Source organism: Notolepis coatsorum (genome assembly GCF_963971535.1).
Source record: "Notolepis coatsorum genome assembly, chromosome: 9".
Taxonomy (NCBI): domain Eukaryota; kingdom Metazoa; phylum Chordata; class Actinopteri; order Aulopiformes; family Paralepididae; genus Notolepis; species Notolepis coatsorum.
Window position 1 is genome coordinate 10,200,861 of NC_140173.1, and position 24,818 is coordinate 10,225,678.

Consider the following 24,818-nt stretch of genomic DNA (forward strand, 5'->3'; position numbering starts at 1 on the left):
ATTAAAGACAAAAGACCCGGTGGTATTCAAATAAAGTCTTTATTGTTTCTTAACCTCCAAAATAAATCAAACAAATGCAACATATACAGTGCAACTTGCAATTCTGAGTCAGACTTTGACACACACACAGTAAATTCTTAACTTAACCTCTAAAATAAATAAATTTAACAAATTTAAGAAAATACACATGCCAAATGTGTAACTTTTCAAAATAACAACGTTATTGCTTTTCAATTAGTGCAGTGTGTGAACTTCACATGTCCTGAGAAAAATGAATAGAAGATAATTAACCTCTAAAATAACTAAATGTATTTATTCAAGGTTATTGAAAATATAACGATAACAAAGTTCTTACTTTTCAATCTGGCGGGCTCAGTGCTGAATGAAAATAAACAAGTACAAAAAAATACAAAAAAAACCTAATAAATAACTTCACAGGTTATGAGCGAGGAAAACGAGCCTATCAACAGCGTCAGGCTTCAGAGCTGCCCTGTGGCATGTGACAATGTTGCCACCAGTGCTGAATGCCCTCTCTGATGGAGAACTGGTGGCAGGAATGCAGAGGTACTTTTTGGCGAGTTGGCTAACCTTTGGAAAGTTACCCTTGTAGATTTTCCACCATGCCAGTGGATCTGTCTCGCCATCTGCTTCAGGCGTCTGGAGGTAACTTGTCAGTTCACCTTCAATTAGTTCTTTCTCAGAACAGGAAGAGACATCGGCTGTTTTTTTGAAGAAACTTCCAAGTGTCTTCTTGGCTTTCTTCGCTGGTGCTGCTGGGTCAGCTTCTGCTCCTTCTTGGGATGCAGACACGGTTGCGCCAGCCTGTGATGAGCTCTGCAGAGACTGCATTTCGGAAACCGCCCTGACTTTTACATTTTCAATCTTCTCCTTGCTGATGTAGTGGGTTTTAAATCGTGGGTCAAGAAGTGATGCCATGTCCAGCAGGTCATCTGTGGCGAGGTCTGCGTATTTGTCATTGAGATAACCCATAACGGTCATCTTCATGGTTGTGGTCAGATTTGTGTCCTCTTCCTCCGGATTTAGGAGATTGGAGTTGAAGAGGTGAAGGACAGGCTTCAGGTAGGATACGCTCACGTAGTCTTCACCTGATAGTGCGTCAGTGAATTCCTGCAGTGGGCTTAGAGCCTTGTTCACCAATTCTAGGACATCAATGTCCTGCCACGTGGGCACCAAGTGCCTGCTTTTTTTGTCAGCAGCCAGGACCTGGGTTATTGCTTTCTCCTGCTCCAGCACTCTTTGGATCATCTTCTGCCTCGATCCCCACCTGGTAGGTGACTCAGTGATGAGTTTGTGTAGAGGCAAGTTCAATTCAGCTTGGGCAGCAGCCAGATCCCTCTTTTTTTCCAGCTGAAGGAAAAGGCAGCAACCACTTTCTTGCATACAGCAATGGCTCGATCAATCCGGGGGTCTTTCACACTCTTCTCTGGAAAAAAAGAAGAAAAAGAAGAAGTGTTTTAGAATAGCACCATTTTCAGTAGATGGCATAATGCATTAGTAGTCTCATGTTATTATAACATTACAACAGTGCATAAAATAAGATGATATTCATCACATGCATTTAGCATTTTTATATTATATATTAGATTTAGATTATTAGATTATATATTGCATATATTTAGCATTTTAGCATTTTGTTTTTTTTAGATTATATATTAGATTAGATTATATATTGTAACTATTTATTGTAGGGCAAATATAACAGAGATGGCATACATAGTATAGTACTTATCTTATTAAAAAACAAAGCATTGATTAGCAAATCATGAAAATGTCAAACCACATTGTCAGAATTGTAATGTTTATTTAAAGTTGATTGTTTACTGAAACGTTTGACTGTTTAAAAATAAATGAACCACCACACTCACTGTACATGACTAGTTATTTATTTAATTGTTACATTAGATATACATACTGATATTTTTTATGTAAATCTATAGAGACTAGTAGCTTATAACTGCTAATCGAATGCTTGTGTATACATTTATATGAACTATTACACTTACCAATGGCCAGGTGAAGCCTGTGCCCAAAACACTGGAGTCTGGTCCACTTGTTTAAACCCAAGGCTTTGACGACGTTGGCTCCACTGTCTGTTGTCATGCAGACATGGCGTTCTTCTCTCAGCCCCCAGGCTTGCAGCGCCTCCTTCAGACCTTCGGCGATTACTTCAGCTGTGTGGTCATCTGGGAAGTATGACGTCTGCAGGCATGTGCTGCACAACTTCCATTCACCATTAATGTAATGCACCGTTAGGCTTAAGTATGGCTCCGATGTTCGGCTTGACCACAAATCCGTCGTGGTTGAAAAATAAGCCACGTTTTGCAGCTGGCCAGCTATGTTAGCACGCAATTCGGTGTACATGCGTGGTAAAATATTCTGTGAAAAATATTTTCGGCCAGGCATCTCGTACCTAGCGTCCACTGTTTTTAACAGCCTCTTGAACCCCATTTTTTCCACGGTTGATAATGAAACCATGTCCTTTCCTATGTGGAACGCTATAGCCTCTGTTATCTCTCTCCATCGCTTGCTGCTCTTTTCATAGGGGATGCCGCTGGCAAATGATGTATTTAACGTCGTCTGTTTAGGCTGTGGTGGTTTCAAAACACTGGAGGTACTGGGGCTACCGCGCAACTTACTGCTTTTGGCATATTCTTTGGGATGTTTTCTTTTCAGGTGTGTGAAGAGGTTGGTCGTGTTTCCTCCCGTTGCCCCGACTTTAATTTTACACAGTTTGCACAGGATGGTGGTTTGACTCACGTCTGTTCGCGTGTAGCCGAACCAGGTCCATATCACAGACGTCTAACCCTTTTTTGGAATTAATTGCGAGTCCTCTCTTTCGCCTGGGTCACTCATCTTCACCGAGCAACATGCCTCTCTGTCTCAGTGTGCAGTGTGGGCATGTACTAGGTGACGTAATTTGCGCAAATGTGTGTGTGTGACTGACTTTTTTTTCTCCCAGGCAGAGAGGCGAGAGGAGGAAAGCATTATACCTTTAGTGCTGCGCTTGTCTCATTTCAGCGCGGCGGCGCCTAACGTGAGGGCAAAACATCACGATATCCACGATACGTTTAAAAAGTGTATCGTTAATGAGCTGTACCCGATATTTATATAATATCGTCATATCGCCCAGCCCTAACCGGTACCGGTTCAAATGTGAAAGGTACCCAACCCTAGTCATAGGAGACTATTGCGCTTCGTTGCCCCTTATATCTTGAATCGCGCGCCAAATGTCCTGAATCAGTCACGTGGGACGACCGGCACGTGAGGTTCACCGTCACCACACACACACGTCATCAACACGAGCCTCGATACACTCCACATAAATTCCTGGATTGTTCAACAAACGCTTTGTGTGTTTACAGTGTGAAGTCTCTCTGTGGCAGAACTCTACTGGACCAAGACTTTCTTCTTGTGGAAACAGACATCAGACTGTGGACACCACAACATCTGTAAGTCAGGGCTGTACGTTAACTTTTTTTGCACATAGCACTGGTGCTACAGAGGTTGATCGTTTTGTAGCACAGGCCAAAATCTTGTAGCACAAGTATAAAATGTGTTATATTTGTAACAGTCACAAATGTGCCTATTGTATTTGTGTTATTTAGTTGCAGTGCCATGTTTGGCTGTCATTTTATGCTGACAAGTTGACATCACACAGCCAGACACGTTACGTGTAAGGAATTATGGGATTTGGTGTTGGGTGTATGGACTCTACTAGGGGTGGGAATCACCAGTTTCATCACGATACGATACGATATAGATTCTTTGGACAACAATACGATATTTGCTGATATATGCCACGATATGATACGATGCAGGTGCCTGCAATCGATATGAGACGATATCATAACATAAGCCCATTTAACACAATCAGTAACATTTAGATCAACTCAAAAAAGGCAACGGAAATATCATTTGACATTTTTATTTTTGACCTCTTCCAGACTTTTAAAGGAAAAACAATCTATTGTTTTTAATACACATAGACCTCCTGTTCACTGTAAAGTGCCACGTTTTGATATATTGAGCTTTAAACTTTAAGTTAAATGTTTTGGAACTCACAACACGCAACCGTTTTATGTTGCATGATCATGAATACATTTATTTTGTATTGTATTTTTTATGTTTAAATATCAACATTATCTGTCCACCCTCAGTACATTTACTATCAATATAATATACTCGTCTGACTTCATGTGATCTTTCCAAACGCACACACACACACACAGAGAAGGGAGAATGTCTGCCCCCTCCTCCTCACTCTGCCCGTCTGCTGTTCTCTCTATATGGCTATGAACAGCTTGTTGTTAGCTCATGCTAACGTAACGTTCATTTCGGACTTTATGACGCGAGGATTGCAAAGCATATTATATGCATTTGACCCGTTGCCGAATAAAACGGCAGGGATTTGTTTTGGGTCGCGACAACACTATCCACTAGCTCTGTTTCAATGTCCGCGTTCCAAACGCTACTGTCTGCTGCTGAGACGAGTCCTGCTGTGTTGTGAGCTGAGCCGAGCAGATAGTCACTGCTCGCAACTCGCGGGGATATTGTTCGCTAGGGATTATGGGATTTGGTGTTTGATATATGGAGTCTTACGCAGAAGGGACATTGTATTTAATCGCACAAGACTACAAGTACCAAGTGGATAGCGCCGTGGTCCATTCATTTACCGTCACACTTTTTTTTTTTTTTTTTTGCTTGCACCACGGGCCATCGCACCCGTGCTAGTGAAGTCAATTCATTCATCGCACAGACTGACGTCAGTGTCGCACGTGCGACATATATATCGCACCGTACAGCCCTGTGTAAGTACAATTATGTTTACTTTGAGTCTCCTGAACATGGAGAGACCAATCCCAAGTCGATCAGAACTTTCTCGTCGAGCTATAGTCACTTTTTCAGCACCTACTCCCCATGTCCATGCGCAGATTGCCCACGGAGTCTCGGGATTGTCCAGATGTCTAGGTTTATCAATCTGCGCATGCAGAGTTTGGGAAGTAGGTGCGGAAAAAATTACTATAGCTCGGCCGAGAAAGTGCCGATCGATTTGCGATTGGTCTCCATGTTCAGTGCCCAGTAGTTCAACATCTTTAATCTCAATCAGATCCAATCCGATTTTAACCTCTTTACCTCTTAATCTCTGAAAATCCGCCTAAAAATACACACCTAAGTAAATGGAAGATTGGTCCACTTCTACAAGGCCATTTGCATGTTCTTGGTATCTAGGGACATCTATGGACCTCAGGGAATGTATTCCCAGTGTCATAAATATTGTGTCTATTACTAGGTTGAGTAAATTGTTATGAAACACTGTGCAAATGTTTCTAAGGAAACTGAGGATAGGGCTACATATGGGATGATGACTCTGATGACAGTGGTGAGGATGATTAACATCAGTGTTGCCTGGGAAGTGTGGTGGTGGATGAGGGTGTGGACTGGGGTTCGGATGTATAGGGCGAGGGGATTAGGGTTATACAGTAGGTAGTGTGATTTGTTTGTATTTTTGTACCTGCATTCTATTTAGTTTTTAAATAGAAAATAAAAAGGTTAATGAGTAACCTATTGATTTGTAAATTTTTTGACATTCCAAATTAACACATTGATGGCCATTGGGGCCCGTCTAATATAACTGTAGAGGGCCAGCAAATGTAAACAGACTTGGGGCTGTTTGTAGAGCAAAATCTGCTATCTGTCCATTCTCATTGTCAATTGAGACCATAAACCGTCCCTTAAAAATGGCTTAAAGAAAAAAAATTCATCAATACGTTCTCATTTTATAGCGCCGTGAATATAAGCGTTATACGGAATTTGGTCTAGTATATTTCCTGGAAGGCGAGATAAAGGGCTAATAGCTACTAACGTTATATCCAATGGCATTTCCGTTATACAGATGCTACTGTGAGGGCTGTGTGTGTGTGTGTGGGTCATGAGCAGATAACACAGACTCTTAAAGTTATCCGTGAAACGGACAACCACTAGACAGCTTACGCAGATATTTAAGGAGAGGGGAAAAATTAAACAACAGAAAACAACCTTTACAGGTGGAAATCTCAAAGTGAGTAATTAAGAAAATAAATCAAGTCCCAAAAAACAGGACTACTCTCAATAAAGAGGTATAGTATAAAAGTAAATAAGCCACAAGGACACCTCCTAATAAAGGAGTTTATATTGGAAAAAGTAAAACAATAAACCTCCACTAAGGGAGTTTATGTGTAGAATCACGTGAGTAGCCTAAAATAAGAATGACTACCGTAAAGCTCAATTCTGAATCAGAGATCAGACTACACTTCAATATAATGAGCGTGACCAAAAGGACAGCCAACACTAGGAAATGAAAAAGCAGTTGACACTGCAATCTCCAAATTTAAATAGACTCCACATGGCCATAGACACAGCTATCTGGCCATGCCAACAGCTGCACTGCATCAGGTGCAATCAAGCCCACACACCTGCCAACCCATGAGGCAATTAACCACAGGGAACAGGGATTGACAGCTATCCCTCACAGAGAGGTGAAATAAAGCAAAAATAGACAGCTGTCCCTCACAGAAATGTGAAATAAGGCAAAAACCATGACGGCTACAGTTAAAACTCGAACTGCATATGATCGATACGATCCTCAGGCATGTATGCATGAAAGGGGGGGGGGGGGCGGGGGACGTCGTTTCGGGTTATTGATTGCCAATAGCCGTATTCGTCTAAGTAGCCACATAGGCCGATCGCCTGGTTGAGTATCATAACGGGGCCCGATTGGGCTGTAGTTTACGTGAAAAGGATCTTACCATGAGCCTGTTGGATCCCCCTGAGCATTTCCCCGTTATCAATCGCCATCTGGTAGATCGATGTTATGCACCCGATGTCCATTGGCTGATGATAAAACCGCTTATTGCACACTGAAATATGCGATCCAAAACGTATTCCGTGCAACAGACAATAGCTATCGCTTCAGGAGAGTAGAAAACTACATTAGAGATAAAAAAAAAAAAAAGACAACCTCTGCCACAGGGAACACTCTATTATCGCGATAGCGCCCCTAAGAGGATCTGGCCGGTAATGCACTTTGGCGAATTCAAAGAGTAGGGTAAATCTGCAGTGCCGCTCGGCGACCTTGAATAGGTTATTAAAATGGAATAAAAGCCAAAACAACTTGCCACGGATATGTCCGTCCTTCTGTCCTTTAAGCATGGATTCGAAACACGGATAATACGTGGTCAGGCGCCATTGTGTTAAGGGGATGGTGTAGTGTTTTGATTTAACTATCTTGATAAAAAGTGTGTGGGTCTATTCTTTTTCTCATTATACTATCCACTAGGAATGGGTACCTTTCACATTTGAACCGATACCGGTACCTGTGAATCGATACCGGTACCCAACGGTACCTTTTTTCGGTACTTTTTCAAATAACTACAATTTTGACAGTTTTCGGCTTGTCATTGCTCCGACTGCTTTGTTGTTGAATCAAGTCAAATCCTAGGTAAGCATATATTGTGCATGTGAACGTTGACATGAAAAAAAAAAAAGTAAAAAAAAAAGAAAAAAAAAATCGGTTTCTCACTTGATTCGATACTCGGTAGTACCGACGTGTTTCGGTTCGGTGCCTCAAAAGTACCGAATTCGGTACCCATCCCTACTATCCACTGAACTTTTTTATGTGTACAACCTCAATCTTTAGAATATCTACATCCTGATCGGCACTGCACACTTTTTAGACCTGTATATAGTAATCTTTATTTTAGTCATCTTATTTTATTCTAAGCTAAAATTATCGTATTGCACTGCACACTTTTTAGACCTGTATATAGTCATCTTTATTTTAGTCATCTTATTTTTTTCTATACTAAATGTATTGTATTTTATTATTGGAATCTGCTATGGTCGAGGGATCACAATAAATAGATTTTCACTCTACTTGCTGTAAAGCATTGTGATCAATACATAGAACTATACTACCTGTCTGTGATCAGTACATACTTTATGTTGCATGGTTTGGAGAGCTAGGAGGCTACCTTACGCTCTAGCCTAAAGCTAACTTTTTCTGTTTCAAAACTTTATTTCAACTTGTTAGGAAGTGGAGGTTCCCCTCATTTAGATTAGATTAGCTGTCATTATACAGCACAAGTACAGTACAAGAAGAAAGTTTGGCAGATGTAGGCCATTGTCGATACTGTCACGTTTTAGACTCAGTCGTGAAAGTTGTAATAAGATATTTAAAGATATAAGAGATGAAACACTTTTGAAGGTATTTATTATAAAAAGTGAACAAGCAATGCAATATAAAAGTGAATAAGCAAAGTATTTATACAAGGTGAATATAGCAAGGTACAATTGAAATCTAGATTATTACAACCGGCCGGTCGAGTATATAAAAAGAAAAAACAGTCAAGTCATTGTGGGTCAGTCCAGCAGTCTCGTCCGTGGAGTCCAGTCAGTCCGTGCAGCAGTCTCGTCCGTCCAGTCCAGTCAAAGCAGAGAAGTCCCCCCTTCCCTGTGAGGGTGATCTTTATTAGTCCTGTGGAATATATTGCCAATATCTCTTAACCTATGTAGAAACTACGCCCCCTTCCTCCCCCCCCCCCCCCCCCCCCCCCCATTGTTCACCTGGTACTTAACCGCTCCCCCAACTGGGGAGGGAGATCTTTTTACCTGACTGACGGAACTGGTCTGTTTAGGTAAGATCTCCAGCCATATTCTCTATTGTTGTAATGATTTGATCTGATCTGGTTAATAAACCTTATTATCTGGACCCTCTGAGTGAGCAAGTCATTTGACTCTAATCCTATTTGAATACTATTATTATCCTACAGTCCCCTAGTGCAGGGGTTCCCAAACTTTTCAGGCCGGGGCCCAGAAAATAAGGCGTCAGAGAGCCGCGGCCCAATGCACATCGTCTGACTTTTTTTTTTTTTTTTTTTGCCATGCGACCGATTTTTTAAGCCAAATATCACTTCAATCCTATTAAGTTAGTTCAAGTTAGTTATTCATTTATATGCTATTTATGAGAGGGCTAACTTGTTGCAAAATAATAATGATAATAATAATAGCCTCATTAAAATACTATTGTTGCTTCGGTTGTTTTCAGCGTTTTATGTGCATAATCTGTTATTTAGTTTGAAATGTTCGTTGAAATAAGTAGATTTTTCGTTTTTGTTTATTTATTAAGTTAATATAAAACCATATAGTCACATTTTAGAATTCAATAGAATATAATTTTAGAATACAACTAGAAACACTGTCCTGGCCTGCTTCTAAGTTCAGTGGCATGAAAAAAAAAATTAAAATTAAAAAATTAAATTATTATTTTTTTTTTTTTTTGTTGTTTTTTTTTAATCATCTCGTGGCCCACCCGTGGCTGCTCGCGGCCCACCTTTGGGTCGCGACCCCGACTTTGGGAACCACTGCGCCTAGTCCAGTGTGTGTATGTGGTGTCTCTCCTCAGTGCACGTGATGTGTCTTGTGTATTGGTCAGCCTGTATGTCAGCCGTGCATGAGTGCGTGGTACGCACACTTACGTGCGCATTTGTACGTGTGTGTCTCTATGATAACGATCTGTGATTAATGGAGACTAGAGTATGCGACCAGTGGTTGACCTGGTCGTATATTAGTTGGCTTGTGGCATTTTGTCACTGTAACTGAGGGGTACAATTCCCTGACTGTATTACTAGATATGATACTTACTACCACTACCTTTGTACTTAATATTCGGCCACCCAGTACACGGCATAAATATATTATGATGAACACTGTCACGTAGATGAAACGGATCCAACACAAATGTACGAATTAGAAATAGGTCTTTATTTCTACACAGCGATGGTGTGTAGAGCAAGCACTTAATCAAATCAATCACATTTATGAATGGAAATTAGTATGCACTTTTATGGCAAGAGTATTCGTCGGTATATCAATAGAGAATGTCCAATCTCTGAAGGCGCAGGTGGTACATATACGACCTGGAATAGTTAAGGAATAAAAGCAATGATACTTTAATGATTATATACTGGATACACTAGGGGGGGGTTAATCCGGTCGCTTGTAAGCCGACAGGAGTAGGAAGGGGGGGGGGGTAGAATCCGGCTGCCTCATCCGGCCAAGGGTATCCCAGGTGAACCCACTGTAGTGCCGTTCAATGCGCCGGCGATCCTTGGACCACAGATGAAAGCAGGTGGACTCTTTGTGGGCCGGCGTTCTCCGGTCCACGGAGGAGAGACGTGAAGCGACCTCGTCTTGCAGAGCGTCTCCTCACCTTGCGTCCTCTCCAGGGGGGGGGGGGTTCCAACACACGGCAGTGTCGGGGGTCTTTATCCATGGAATAATCAATGTATACAAAGCATAATCCGTGCCTGGGAAGGCGGGCTGTCGTCGGTAGAATAATCCGGTATACAGGTCCACTCGCTCGTCGGCTCTGGGGCTCCTCGGGTGCAGCTTCACGTGGGGTCAACCACCCTGGATAAGCAGCCAGTTCTCTGCCCGAAACGATGGGGTACTGACTACGGTAGTATTCTCACCGCACGAAGCACTATATATTAACAGACTATTATTAGCTTAATAGACTACGTCCAACTCGACGATATAGTGCCAAATATGACTATTCAAATATTAATATACACGATGTCTCAATACCGATGGTAGGCGAACTTGGCCTTACTCCCACACGTGGCGTCGCAGGGAGGCTTTACGTCTGTGACTCTATTGGAGGGTAAGAAACTGGACTGAAAAGGAAGTCCTACTTTAGTAGCGCAGTATATATACGCACTATGAACAAATAGTCCCATTAGTGGTGCGGTAGTCAGATTCCTACGCGGAACTAGGACTTGTTCGTACATGTGGAGCGGTACGTTTGAACTGGGTCTGAGGTGTATGGCAGCCTGGCACCAAGGTCTCGACCAATAGTAGAATGGAGACTATTATGGGATGTTCAGTAGGCTAGAATGGATATTCAATGCATATTGTACAAGGAATATACAAGGGATATCAGGGAATATTAGAAAATATACAAATACAATTAAATATATATATATAATAAATATATATATTCGGTTTAATCTGGCCCTTCACAACAGTCACAATGAGTTGAATTATTTGATCCGGGCTAGTCTGGTGGGATCTCTCACCAATGGAGTCACTGTGTGCGTGTTGAGAGCGAGGGTGTGTGTGTGTGTGTGTGGGGGAGATGTGTGCATGTGTGTAGGTTTGTGTGTGTGTGTGCTTTGATAGTGTGGGGGTGTGGAGTGAAAGTGTGTGTGTGTGAGCTTGTCCTATGTGTAAGTGTGTGTGTATCTGTCCTGTGTGTATCTGTCCTGTGTGTATGTGTGTGTATGCTTGTGTGTGAGAGGGACGGAACCAAGGGTCAGCAGGTCACTGATAAGAATCTGTGAGTGTCCCTCTGGCTGGGAGAGAGACGTCTTTTTAAGGGAAACAAACTTTGTATAGTGTAATGATGGGAGAATGTCTCTGCTATACATTTACATGAGTATTTCAACAATACATTATGAACCATGACACAAAGGTCTATTTTTCTCTTAACCTGCTGTAAGTTAGCCTTTAGTTTTTTTTGCAAATAATCCACTGTGCTCACCATGATTAACACTTTAACTGCCGGAAAACGCTTTCCAGCGTCCTTCCCGGCCATGCTCAAGTTGCCGAAGACGCTTTACAGCGTCTTTAATATCAATATTTCAAAGATCTGCGATCGGATTCATATTTCCCCTCCGCTGGCCTGAGATCCACCAGGAGGACCCACTGAGCTCTCTGGCGGTTCAGGAGCGCCATCTGGTGGCCGATCGGCGCAATCGCCAAACAGGAAGTGCTCTGGGCGATGTGCTGTTTAACCATATTACTTCCGGGCACTCGGTTTGGCTCCCGGGACTCGATCTCGACACAATACATAGCGATCGATTGCCAATAACTCGATAAACAACATGATTTGGACGTATATAGTATTATACAAGCTGGAAATGGTTCATCAGGATAAACATCCCATAATCGAAAACGGTCTACACCACGCTGATCGTCCAACGGCGCGAGGAAGATCCGGTAAGATTCAGCGTTATTTTTGAACGTGTTCCATATAAACTGTTATGATGAACATATGACCCACACTAGATGAATGATATAACGCTGCCCACGGAATTATAAACGATCCCCCGCCCATCCGGTCATCATCAGATCATACGTAGATCATTCTAGAAGTACGTCCAATTGAAATTTTTTATATCGCCCCGATTGCCATCAAACTGTATTTCATCATCAATATAATGCATTTGGGGCTATAGATCACGTTCTGGAGAAAGCTGCAGAAAGAGATGAAAACATACTTATACATTAGACCATACTTTAGTATGAATATGTGAATGAAAAAGTTTAACGTTGCTTCACCCTGAACAATACATATAGGACTTTGAATGGGCCCTAATAATGGCAATCTAGCAATATGATTTAAAAAGTTATAGCCCTGCAAAGAAGGGGAACTTATCCATGTTAAATATAGCTGGCAATCCACAGTCATTTTCCGGATTTCTGGCCGGCACCCAAAGTGTTTTTAGTGTTGGGCATCTTTGTGTCAACGTCTAGAGAAACCCCTAATGGATTGTCCAGACGTCCACACGCTTCCCATCACCCGTGGCAACAAGGATGGTCTGCTGGACATAGACGAGCTTGCCAGAGGTGATCATTTTACGACTTCATTTACATTCCTTACATTCTTTAAAGTAATTTTGTTCTTAATTTCTATCATTCCTAAACACCTCATGGATATCAATCAATCTACATTTTATTACGGACTCAGGGTCCATATAAAAGACGATACATAGAATAAATTACATATAAAAGCACCATAAAAAACATAGTTTAAAAGATAAGAAAAGAAAATGCAGAGTCTTACATAAAGACAATGGGCCTCATGCATGAAGCGATATAAGAACAGATTTCGTTCTTAACTAGCATTTCCTCTTACTTTGTTCTTACCTGGGATTCAGTAAAGTTTTCTTATTGTTGCTTTTTTCTCAGGCAAAAACAAATTATAAGAGTGATCGAGAAATATTCCCTACCATAAGACAAACGGTGAAGCACAACTACACAAAAATCCAAAACAAAATCAAAGACGACCTTGATAGATGGGCAAAACTTAAGAACACAGTACAAGCACGGATATCAATAGTTAAGATGGATGTACTACCTAAAATCAACTTCTTCTGTTCAATGCTACCGTTACCCCCTCCAGAGGGTTACTGGAAAAGATTACACTCCTCCACATACAAATTTATTTGGAATAACAAACCACCACGTATAAAAAGATCCACCGCACAGAGAAATAAAGCAGATGGTGGCATGGCATTTCCAGATTTTTTCCTATATTTTAAGGCGTACTCATTAAGTCCATTGACAACATGGTTTGACTCCCAAGCATTAGCATCTTGGAGAAAAATAGAAGAAAACATAGTAGCCCCACATAGACTGAAGGACATAGCATACACTAAACTACCAATCAAGCACTGTGAACGAAAATTTGGCCCCATAATTACTCATGCGATCCGGATATGGCGTGAATCACAAAAAAAAAATCCTAACCCACAAGAATGGCACAATCATACTCCCTTATTCAATAACAATGCTCTCTTAATTGGAAAACGACCTATAAGATTCCCTATATGGGAAGAGCAAGGCATACACTCATTAGGGGATGTTTTTAACAAACAGGGTTTTTGTAGTGATAAAGAAATACGCAAAAAATTTAATCTCACCAAGTCCACATGGCTTTTTCACAAACAGTTAGAGCTATGTTTGAAGTCTCACGGTGTTCCATTAGACAGACCAATTGAACACCACAGATACCACAAATTCTTCTACTCAAGAGAGACATCGAGAGGTTTTGTTTCAGAATTTTATCATCAATTACTAACGTCCTCGTATGAAACCCTCCAACTTGACTCTGTCTGGAGGAGGGATATACCAGACCTGGAAAATGACTTTGATTGGCAAGGAGCCTGGGCAAATGTCCGACTTACATCAAGGAACCCGGATCATCAACAAATCAATCTTAACTATATTCACAGGACATACTTGACTCCTATAAGACTGTGCCGAATGGGGCTCAAACAAGATTCCAAATGCACCCAATGTACAAATGGGGACGAAGGGACATTTATGCACATGTATTGGGACTGCTCACCAGTTAAGGCATTCTGGAAAGATGTGACCCAACAAATATCAAAACTCGTATCTTGGAATATACCTGTACACCCCTCGGTATTGCTGTTGAATGATGTTTTTGAGTTTGCAGTGAATCCACAGCTAAAGAGATTGGTTTTATCGGGTATCACAGTAGCCAAAAAGCTGATCGCATCACGCTGGTTTCAACCGGAAAAAATGTGCCGTAAAGTTTGGTCTCTTACATATCTCGATGTAATTTACCATGAAATATCTACAGCAAGAATTCTGGGTCTCAATGAATCCAAAATGTCAATGTGGTTAGAAGTGGTGGAGAGAATAAAAGCTAGCTTATAATGGTAGTGTCTGGTTAGGTGCGAGGGATAGTGGAGGTACTTCTCAAGGTGGGGTCCGGGAGGGGGGGGTTCGAGCTGAGCATATGTATGTAGGTTTTTTTTTTTAGATAACAGGTATTATGGGTATATCTTATATAAAACAACTAACCAAAAGGTGATCACATTGGATGTGCCCTGACAATTAATGCTTGTATATCTTATCGTGTGTTGTCATGTTTGTTTATATGTTTGTTTAAAAAAGAATAAAAAAATAAAATACAAAAAAAAAAAGAGTGATCGAGAGCACTCTTACCGAAATAAGAAATTCGTACCCCAAAAAAATGAAATAAATAAAAAAGCCTACCATTGGTTAATTGCCCCCAAATACGACTTTAAAAATACAGAACTTTTCAATAATAATAATAATAATTATTATTATTATTATAACTTATTGCGTGCGTTCTGTCTGAAATGGAGTATATATTGCTGTTAGAACAGTTATGCTCTCGCCGCCCAGGCCATTGATTGAAGATTTTATTATCAGATTGCAGAATGGGTACAATACAGTACAGCTCAATACACACAATTGTTAAGGGGAGGCAGACCAGAGAAAGACTTTCGTCTTGTTTACATCAGGGTCCCCCATTTACAATTCATAATGACATTTATGACATACACAACATACAGATATACAGATATATATCATGACATTTATGACATGACATACAGATATGCAGTACTGTATACGTAGCATAGAACGCATATTTAGAGATCATCTATATCAGTGGTTCCCAAACTTCTGTTTTATGCGGACCACTAGATTGTTATCAAGAACATTTGCGGACCACCTCGTATGCAAACAGTAAAACATAAATAAATAAACAACTGACTTAAAACCAGTAATACACGAGACCCTCTTCTTGGACCAAGTAGGTTTCGTTGATAATCTAATGTACAGTTACCCGCACCCACCCCACCCCACCTACACAACCCCCCCCCCCCCCCCACCTCCTACAATGTACAGTTTCTACATCAAATGTATATACTCTTCTTTTTTTTTACTATTTTTGTATCACAAACAGTACTGTATTTGTAGATCTGGTATGTCATAAATGTATAGATGTAGCAGTACTGTCTATCTGTATGTCATGTATGTCATATATGTTATGATGAATTGAAAATGGGGGACCCTGATGTAAACAAGACGAAAGTCTTTCTCTGGTCTCCATCCTCCATCCCCTTAACAATTGTGTGTATTGAGCTGTACTGTATTGTACCCATTCTGCAATCTGTTAATACAATTTTCAATCAATCAATCAATCAAGACCCGCGTCGCGGGCACTGCGTTCCGTTCTCAGAATGGATTTGAGAGCGATGGGTCATCCAGTTGACTTGGAGCACAACTGTACTATGCGCACTGCCAGTCATGCGGAGATATTCAGACTCTAGATCTATTTGCAGAGCCAGATGAGTGGCAACCTGTGCGATTGGCTCTTGACAACGCACAGTCGCTCAGTATTGACAAAGCCTACAGTACTTTGCTGGAACGATTAATTTTGCACGTACTGTATACAGTACGTGTGTATGCGCGCACTGCCGGAGGTGGCCAGAAGCGCGCAACTAGCCAACTACTATTATATTACTATATTAATACAGTATATTCCACTATATAGCTATAGGTGCTGTATGATGACAATACATTTGATTCCTATTTAATTTTGATCCATCGCAAAGCGCTCCAGCTCTTGAATACGGCCGGGGGATCCGATGCAGACCCACGGCTCTCGTATTATAATGAGCCCGCGAGGCGTGTCTCTGTATGCAAATGAGAACGCGCATCCAGTTTAGAATGAGTGGGATTCACCATTCAAAAAACCTGGGTAAGAACAGATTTGGACTTTAAGAACGGCTTGATGAATGTGGCAGTGGCTTTTCTTATTGTTCTCTTAACAGACAGGTAAGCAAGAATATAAGAAAAATAATAAGAGAAGAGAGTATTGTTGAATGAGGCCCAATGTGGTGTGTACAATATTCTCTGAACAGATATATCTTCACTACATCTGTACACATAGTAAACTAACTGAGAGAACAGAGACATCTTCACTACATCTGTACACATAGTAAACTAACTGAGAGAACAGAGACATCTTCACTACATCTGTACACATAGTAAACTAACTGAGAGAACAGAGCAGGGCTGTACGCTAAGCTTTTTCACTAGGGGCACACTTGCCCCTAAATGAGAAATTTAGGGACAAAAAATATTTTTTAGGGGCAAATTTTTAAATAACAATTTTACCATTATTTATATCTATTGTTTGTAATATATATATTATATAATCATACTTGTAGTTGTATTATCTGCGAGACATCGCCACCACGCAACAAGTCTAAATGCTCGCTATATGCAACCAGCTCCACTGTCTGTGTGTACTGAGTAGCCTCCAGCTACGGCCAGGATTCTCCGGAGCTGCAGCTGGGCCCTATACTGTAGCCTCCAGCTACGGCCAGGATTCTCCGGCGCTGCAGCTGGTCCCTATTGACTATATTCAGCGTGCCCTCAGCTCGGATACGCATCGACTCAGTGTTATAAGACATTGATATCAGGACGGAGCTATCTGAACTATTTAGTTTAATGGGACGTTTCGTTTTGAACAGTAGGCTAACGCAAGCTATCATGCACTACTAGACTTACTGGAGCATTTGTTGATAGCTATCACTATCAGTAGCTAGCCGGCTGGCAGGCTCACCGAGGTCCCAGTGTTTACAACAGCCACGGGTGCGAGAGCGCTGGAGGAGGAGCAGACGCCGCAGCTCGCTGATCATACCTGCTGAGTGCTCACTGCTCAGCTCGCGTGAGTGACGTCATCGCGTCATCACACGCCTTGGATAATTTAGGAGTGAAATGCGAATCCAAGGCTTGAAAGCACTACTCGCAAGCCTGCCCCCAGATAATATTTACCAATCGCAACGGCCAATTAACACTTTGGTTGCCTTGGGTTAAATTCATGATATACCATAGGTTGCCGGCTCTATTTGTCTATGGAGAAGTACCCCTTCTTTGCATGGCTATAACTTTTTAAATTCTATTGCTACATTGCCATTATTAGGGCCCATTCAAAGTCCTATATGTATTGTTCATTGTGTAGCAACGTTAAACTTTTTCATTCACATATTCATAGTAAAGTATGGTCTAATGTATAAGTATGTTTTCATCTCTTTCTGCAGCTTTCTCCAGAACGTGATCTATAGCCCCAAATGCATTATATTGATGATGCAATACAGTTTTATGGCAATCAGCGCGATATAAAAAATTCCAACTAGACGTACTTCTAGAAGTTACTACACGTCATCTGATGTTGACCGGATGGGCTAGGGGGCGTTTATAATTCCGTGGGCAGCGTTATACCAATCATCTAATGTGGGTCAAATGTTGATAATAGCAGTTAGTATCGAAGACGGTAACGTTACACGCTAAAACTCACCCCAGTCTCCGCGCGCCGTTGGGCGATCATCGTAGAGTAGAAATCTTATCATTATGGGATGTAGATTTACCCGGTCCATCTCCAGCTTGTATAATGGTATATACGTCCAAATCATGTTGTTTATCGAGTTATTGGCAATCGATCACTGTGTAGCGTGACGAGCCAGAGTCCCGGGACCTATTAGCGAGTGCCCGGAAGTAATACGGACGTCTAGCACAACCTCTATGGCACATCGTGTTAAGCGATTGCGCCGATCGGCCACCAGATGGCGCTCCTGAACCGCCAGAGAGCTCAGTGGGTCCTGCTGGTGGATCTCAGGCCAGCGGAGGGGACATATGAATCCGATCCCAGATTTTTCAAATATTGATATAAGGACGCTGTAAAGCGTCCTCCGGCAACTTGAGCATGGCCGGCAATGACGTCAAAACACGTTTCCTGGCAGCCAAAGTGTTAAAGGGGCAATTCGCGACGATATCATCGCACTGTACAGCCCTGCAGAGACATCTTCACTACATCTGTACACATAGTAAACTAACTGAGAGAACAGAGACATCTTCACTACATCTGTACACATAGTAAACTAACTGAGAGAACAGAGACATCTTCACTACATCTGTGCACATACTGTACTAATCTTACTGAAGGAACATAGAATCAGCATTTTCCTCAACAGAGATGTAGTATTTTCTCCAACATAGATATAGTATTTTCACCAACATGGATATAGTATTTCCCCAACATAGATATAGTATTTTACCCAACATAGATATAGTATTTTCCCCAACATAGATATAGTATTACCCCCAAAATAGATATATTAATTTCCCCCAACATAGATATAGTATTTTCCCCAACATATAGTATTTCCCCAACATATAGTATTTTCCCCAACATAGAGTATTTTCCTGAACATAGATATAGTATTTTCCTCAACATAGATTTAGTATTTTCCTCAACATAGATTTAGTATTTTCCTCAACATAGATATAGTATTTTCCTCAACATAGATATAGTATTTTCCTCAACATAGATGTCCAAGATGTTAGAAGACAAAGTGTATTACAATGGCAGCATGTGTCTAACTGCAAAGGGCTAGATTGTGGCTTGCCACAGGGCAGCTGTCTTGGACCACTCCTGTATTCTATATTCACAAATGACTTACCATCTGCTTTGTGTAAAGCAAGTATACAAATGTATGCGGACGATTCCACACTGTATTATGCTGCAAACACTAGTGGTGATCTACACAACGTTTTATCTTCAGAGTTATATGCAGTAACTAATTGGATACAACTAAATAAGCTGGTATTAAACATCTCAAAGACCAAATCAATTATCATAGGAACCAGTCACAAACTATTAGCCAATCCTACACTGAGTCTGCACTTGTCTGGTGAACCCATACAACAGGTTGATAAGGTTAAATTACTGGGAGTCATAATAGATAGTCGACTGACCTGGGTAGAGCACATTGACACAGTGGCTAAGAAAATGGGTAATGGCATTTATATGGCAAGACAATGTCTTCCTTATGTTCCAGCACATATTCTGGGACAGGTCGTTGAGTCATTCGTTTTAAGCCACCTGGACTACTGCTCACCTGTTTGCTCTTCTACATCTGACAGTGCACAGAGGAAACTACAAATGATCCAGAACAGAGCTGCCAGACTTGTCTTACATTGCCCCATAACAACGGACATAAACAGTATGCATAGGGAACTCTTACGGTTATCGGTAGATAAAATGCTTGTTATATATCATTGGCTACGCTGTCTGCTTCGCCTATGGGAATACACTCAGTGCCTGTGCGCGTTCAATGAAAACTTTTCACATGTACCTTTCATTTGCCCGACCACGCCCACCTCCAGCCACTCAAAGCCCAGGTGTGCGGTCTACTTCTTCCTTCCTCATTGTTTTCAGCAAAACGACTGGCTCATGCCTTTGGCAGTTGAAACGAAAATTGGTTAGTTAGTTAGTTAGTTAGATAAGAGCTGTAAGGATATACCACCGAAGTCCTTGTTTCAGGACTTCCCCGGTGCATTCGGAAAGGGAAGCGCTTGGGGTGCCGCTGTAATGCTCGGTATGGAGTTTTCCCAGCAGGGGGTCAGAGCGGCTGAGCTTTGCCCAGTGGGGTTGTGTGTGTTGCGGGGTCGGTGGGCGTGGGGTGGGGCCCTCTACTGGGCCTGGCCCAATTAATTCAGGGGACCCGTGTCGCTGGGGGCCCGGCTCCACGCGTATCGGCCTGGGATATGGGGGAGTTCTATGGGCTTAACTCGGGGGGGAATGTTGGGGGAGGGGGGCCATCGTTTCCGCGGTTTGGCCCGGGAGAGGGGGGTCTTGTATGTTGTGGGGTCGTTGTGCGTGGGGTGCTTGGTGACATGGGAGGTAGCGGGCTTGGCTCGGTGGGGGGGAGTACCACCTCTCGCTCCTCTACTGAGCCTGGCCCAATTAAATTCAAGGGACCCGTGCCGCTGAGTGCTCGGCCCTGCGTGGGACGGACCTGGGATGTGGGGAGCCCTATTTCTAGGGGTGGTTGGCGGGAGGGGGGGCTCCCTCTTATGGGGGTCTGGGCCGCTGAACGCAGCCATATTAATTCAAGGGGCCCATGTCTGTATACTGTTGTGTTATTGATGTTATTGTAGGTATTGGGTCTCATTCTCCAACGGACTTACAACAAAAATGGCTTTCTCTTAGGGCCATTTGAGACCTTTTCGGGCAAGACATGAATATAGACGATATATTATAATAATATAATATTAATTATATGTTTTATTGGGACGGTTGGTGAATCCCAAAATTGGCCCGAAAAGGTCTCAAATGGCCCTAAGAGAAAGCCCTTTTTGTCGTAAGTCCTTGGTGAATGAGACCCAGTGTTTTATGTCTGTAAATGTGAATAGAAATGTAAGTAAAAAAAAAAAAAAAAAACAGTCGTTTAGTATTGGCATGAAGAAATCAGATGTCATGCTAATATGTCATGTTCTACAGTAGGATGTGCTACTATGATACCCAATAAAACAAGTAATTAGAATAATAGAAGCCTACTTTGCTGGAATGATTCATTTCGAACGTGTACAATACATCTGTGTGTTTGTGTATGTGCTTGCGCGCTGAGGCTCACTAAGCCTTTCGCCATGCATATTTATTTCTGGAGCATTTCTTTATCCACGCTGGTTGGATGGTGTATTGTACTTGTCAGGAGGACGACGCAAAGACGTCAGCCACGAAGGGCGCCATCTTGTAAAACAGTTGTTGTAGGTGGGTTTTTGTAGAGCCATATGAAATCCGTTTTATTATTTTCCAAATTCCATTATATTTTTTCCCAAATTCCGTTTTTTTCCGTTTTAATATTTCAGAATTCTGTATTTTGCTTGTTATGCTCATTTTACCATCAGACATAGTGTCTAATAAGTGGGAATGAATAAATGTCCACAACTGAATTAAGATATAACAGTCCATTTAATGTTTTTAACCCTATGGGTGCCGGAGGTTAAATTCATGATATACCATGGGTTGCCAGCTCTATTTGTCTATGGAGAAGTTCCCCTTCTTTGCAGGGCTATAACTTTTTAGATTCTATTGCTAGATTGCCATTATTAGGGCCCATTCAATGCCCTATATGTAATGTTCATTGTGTAGCAACGTTAAACTTTTCCATTCACATATTCATACTAAAATATGGTCTAAAGTATAAGTATGTTTTCATCTCTTTCTGCAGCTTTCTCCAGAACGTGATCTATAGCCCCAAATGCATTATATTGATGATGAAATACAGTTTGATAGCAATCGGCTCGATATAAAAAATTCCAACTGCACGTACTTCTGGAAGTTACTACACGTCATCTGTTGTTGACCCGATGGCCGAGGGGGCGTTTATAATTCCGTGGGCAGCGTTATACCATTCATCTAATGTGGGTCAAATGTTCATCATAGCAGTTAGTATCGAAGACGGTAATTTTACACGCTAAAACTCACCCCAGTCTCCTCGGGCCGTTGGGCGATCAGCGTGGAGTAGACAGTTTTCCATTATGGGATGTCGAAATACCCGGTCCATTTCCAGGTTGTATAATAGTATATACGTCCAAATCATGTTGTTTATCGAGTTATTGGCAACGGATCGCTATGTATTGTGTCGAGCTCGAATCCCGGGACCTATAGCGAGTGCCCGGAAGTAATATGGGTGATCACCACTTCATCCACATGACTTCCTGTTTGGCGATTGCGCCGATCGGCCACCAGATGGCGCTCTTGAACCGCTAGAGGGTTGAGTGGGGCTTTTTGGTGGGTCTCAGGGCTGCGGATGGAAAATATGATTCCAATCACAGTTTTTTGAAATATTGATATCAAAGACGAGTTACGCCGTCCTTGGCAACTTGAGCATGGCTAGGAAAGACGTCCTAACTCGTCATTGGCAGTTAAAGTGTTAAGTGCTGCAACTCAGAAATACAGTTCAATTTTACACAATATTTTTCAAATAATATTGTGACAAAATAAAAATACACATTTCAAGTGTAAACAATAGATACAGCTAGCTACTACTGACATTATCACAATGACAATGTCGGTAGCCTAGCTATATCTATTATATTGTGATGAAATATAGTAATGCATAATTTAGGCACCTTTAGTTTATTTCGTTTATAAAGGACAGTGTATAATGACAATCGTTTGCATTAAACAAATTGATGGGAGCACCAGATTTAGCAAGAAGCTATCATTTCCATCTATAGTCCTATGTACTGTAACGTTTCATAGCTATTTAAGTTTATTTAGATTATAAAGGGCAGTGTATAATGACAATCGTTTGCATTAAACAAATGGATGGGTGCACTAGATTTAGCTAGAAGCTATCATTTCCATCTATAGTCCTATAACGTTACATAGCTATTTAAGTTTATTTAGTTTATAAAGGACGGTGTGTAATAACAATCGTTTGCATTAAACAAATGGATGGATGCACTAGATTTAGCTAGAAGCTATCATGTCCTAACGTTACATAGCTATTTAATCACAATAGTGTCGCAAGTGTTTTTGCGGGTCCAGTCCACGGAACGTTGACAGAATTTGCAAAACACCTTATCGCCGGAGGCATAAAAGTCATTAGGATACTGCTCTGCTCTGAATTTAGGGCTTATTGCGGAATTTCTTAGCTTCTTGACGATGTTAACACTGAAGCAGCCAGACGGCAGACGCTTGGACACTGCTGTGTTGTGTGTAACCCGCTCTAGCGTCCCCGCCTCCCCGGTCATGTTTGCTTTGCACCAAACGTTCCACCCAAAAACGGAATTTCAGTCCAGTTTAGGCCAAATTCTGCAATATTCCACGTTTTGCAGTTGATTACATTTTTATTGGTTAATTCCGCGATTCCGTCCGCGATTCCGTGAACGCGGATTTCATATGGCTCTTGGTTTTTGTTTGTTTTTGTTTACCTGCATGGTTCAAGGAGGGTCTCCAGCCTCTGGATTTTTTCCCCACTCTGCTGTAGTCAACGTGGTTAGCTTGTGCCTCTGGTTGGTTAGAGTAGCATGTGTTGGATGCATGCTTAGCTGGAGCTGAGGATACAGAAATTATTCTTATTGGGGATTGGAACACGGATATGCAACAAAAAGATGCACCCGTCTTCAAATCCTACAATAGGTTTTGTGATCTGCACGGCCTCAGCCAGCTAATCACGCAACCCACACGTGTATGTGAGTCAACTCAGACTACCATTGACCTCATCCTGACCTCTGACAAGTCCAAGATCGCCAATAAAGGGGTTATAGCATGCGGGTTAAGTGATCATTATATGATATTCTGTACCCGCAAAAAGCTAAAACAAAAGGCTGGCTGTCACAAAACAGTCACATCTAGAGACCTCAAAACCTACTCTATCGAGGCCTTTAACCTTGAACTGGAGGGTCTGGACTGGTCAGATGAGCTCAATGGTACACTGGTTGAAGAAACATGGCTTGGCTTCAAAACCAAATTTTCAACGATACTAAACAACATGGCCCCCCTAAGAACCACCAGGGTAAAAAAATCGTGCAGAGCCGTGGACCGCTATGAAAACCAGAGACAAAAAATGCTCTGAGTTTCGTAAAAGTCAGTCAAAGCTTACCATAAGCACGAGCAGTGAACTCCAAGGCCACGTGACTGAACTCAAACTGGAAAGAAACAGACTAAGAAATGATGTAAACTCCATGATCAGAACAGCAAAAAAAAATGTCATCAATGACAAAACCGAGGAAAACAAAAACAAACCATGTGAACTTTGGAAATTACTCAATAACCAACTAGGCTGCAGTAAAAAACTTAAAACCAGATTCTCAAACATAAACATAAAGACGGACAACACACTCATCACAGAAAAGCTGGATGTAGCCAATTACTTAAATAGTTTCTTCACAAACATAGCCACAACACTGGTAAACAAACTACCCTCCCACTCAGGGCATTATGGGGTAGAACACATAGTAGCATACTACAAGAACCTAGGGGTCCGCAAGGACGACTTCAAACTGGAAATGGTAACAACAGATGAGGTACTCAAAAAACTGAGCGCCCTCCAACCTAACAAGGCCACTGGCCATGACAACATCCCCTCCAAATTCCTCAGAGACTCAGCAGCCGCCATCACCCCAGTCATCACACACATAATAAACCTCTCCATAAAACAGGGACATGTCCCCAAGGACTTCAAAATTGCGAGAGTGACCCCTCTGCACAAAAAAGGCAGTAAATTAAACCCAGGCAACTACCGCCCTGTTTCTATCCTTACCTCCATCTCGAAAGTCATGGAAAAAATTGTATACGAACAGGTCGAAAAGTACCTAGCGGAAAAAAATCTAAT

At 41.7% G+C, this 24,818-nt stretch overlaps 1 long non-coding RNA gene across 3 annotated transcripts in view; it reads left to right on the forward strand.

Annotated features, from left to right (window-relative positions):
• The window catches only part of LOC311234039, a 66,935-nt gene that overhangs the window by 17,267 nt on the left and 24,850 nt on the right, over positions 1 to 24,818 (forward strand). The window contains exons 3-4 of one of the 3 annotated variants that reach the window (XR_014620060.1): positions 3,384 to 3,470; positions 12,595 to 12,687. The exons of 1 other annotated variant lie outside the window; for it this stretch is intronic. This is a non-coding gene — a long non-coding RNA (uncharacterized lncRNA). Of the gene's footprint in view, positions 1 to 3,383; positions 3,471 to 12,594; positions 12,688 to 24,818 lie in introns of those variants that run through there. One more of the 3 variants, XR_014620059.1, reaches the window with a different exon arrangement.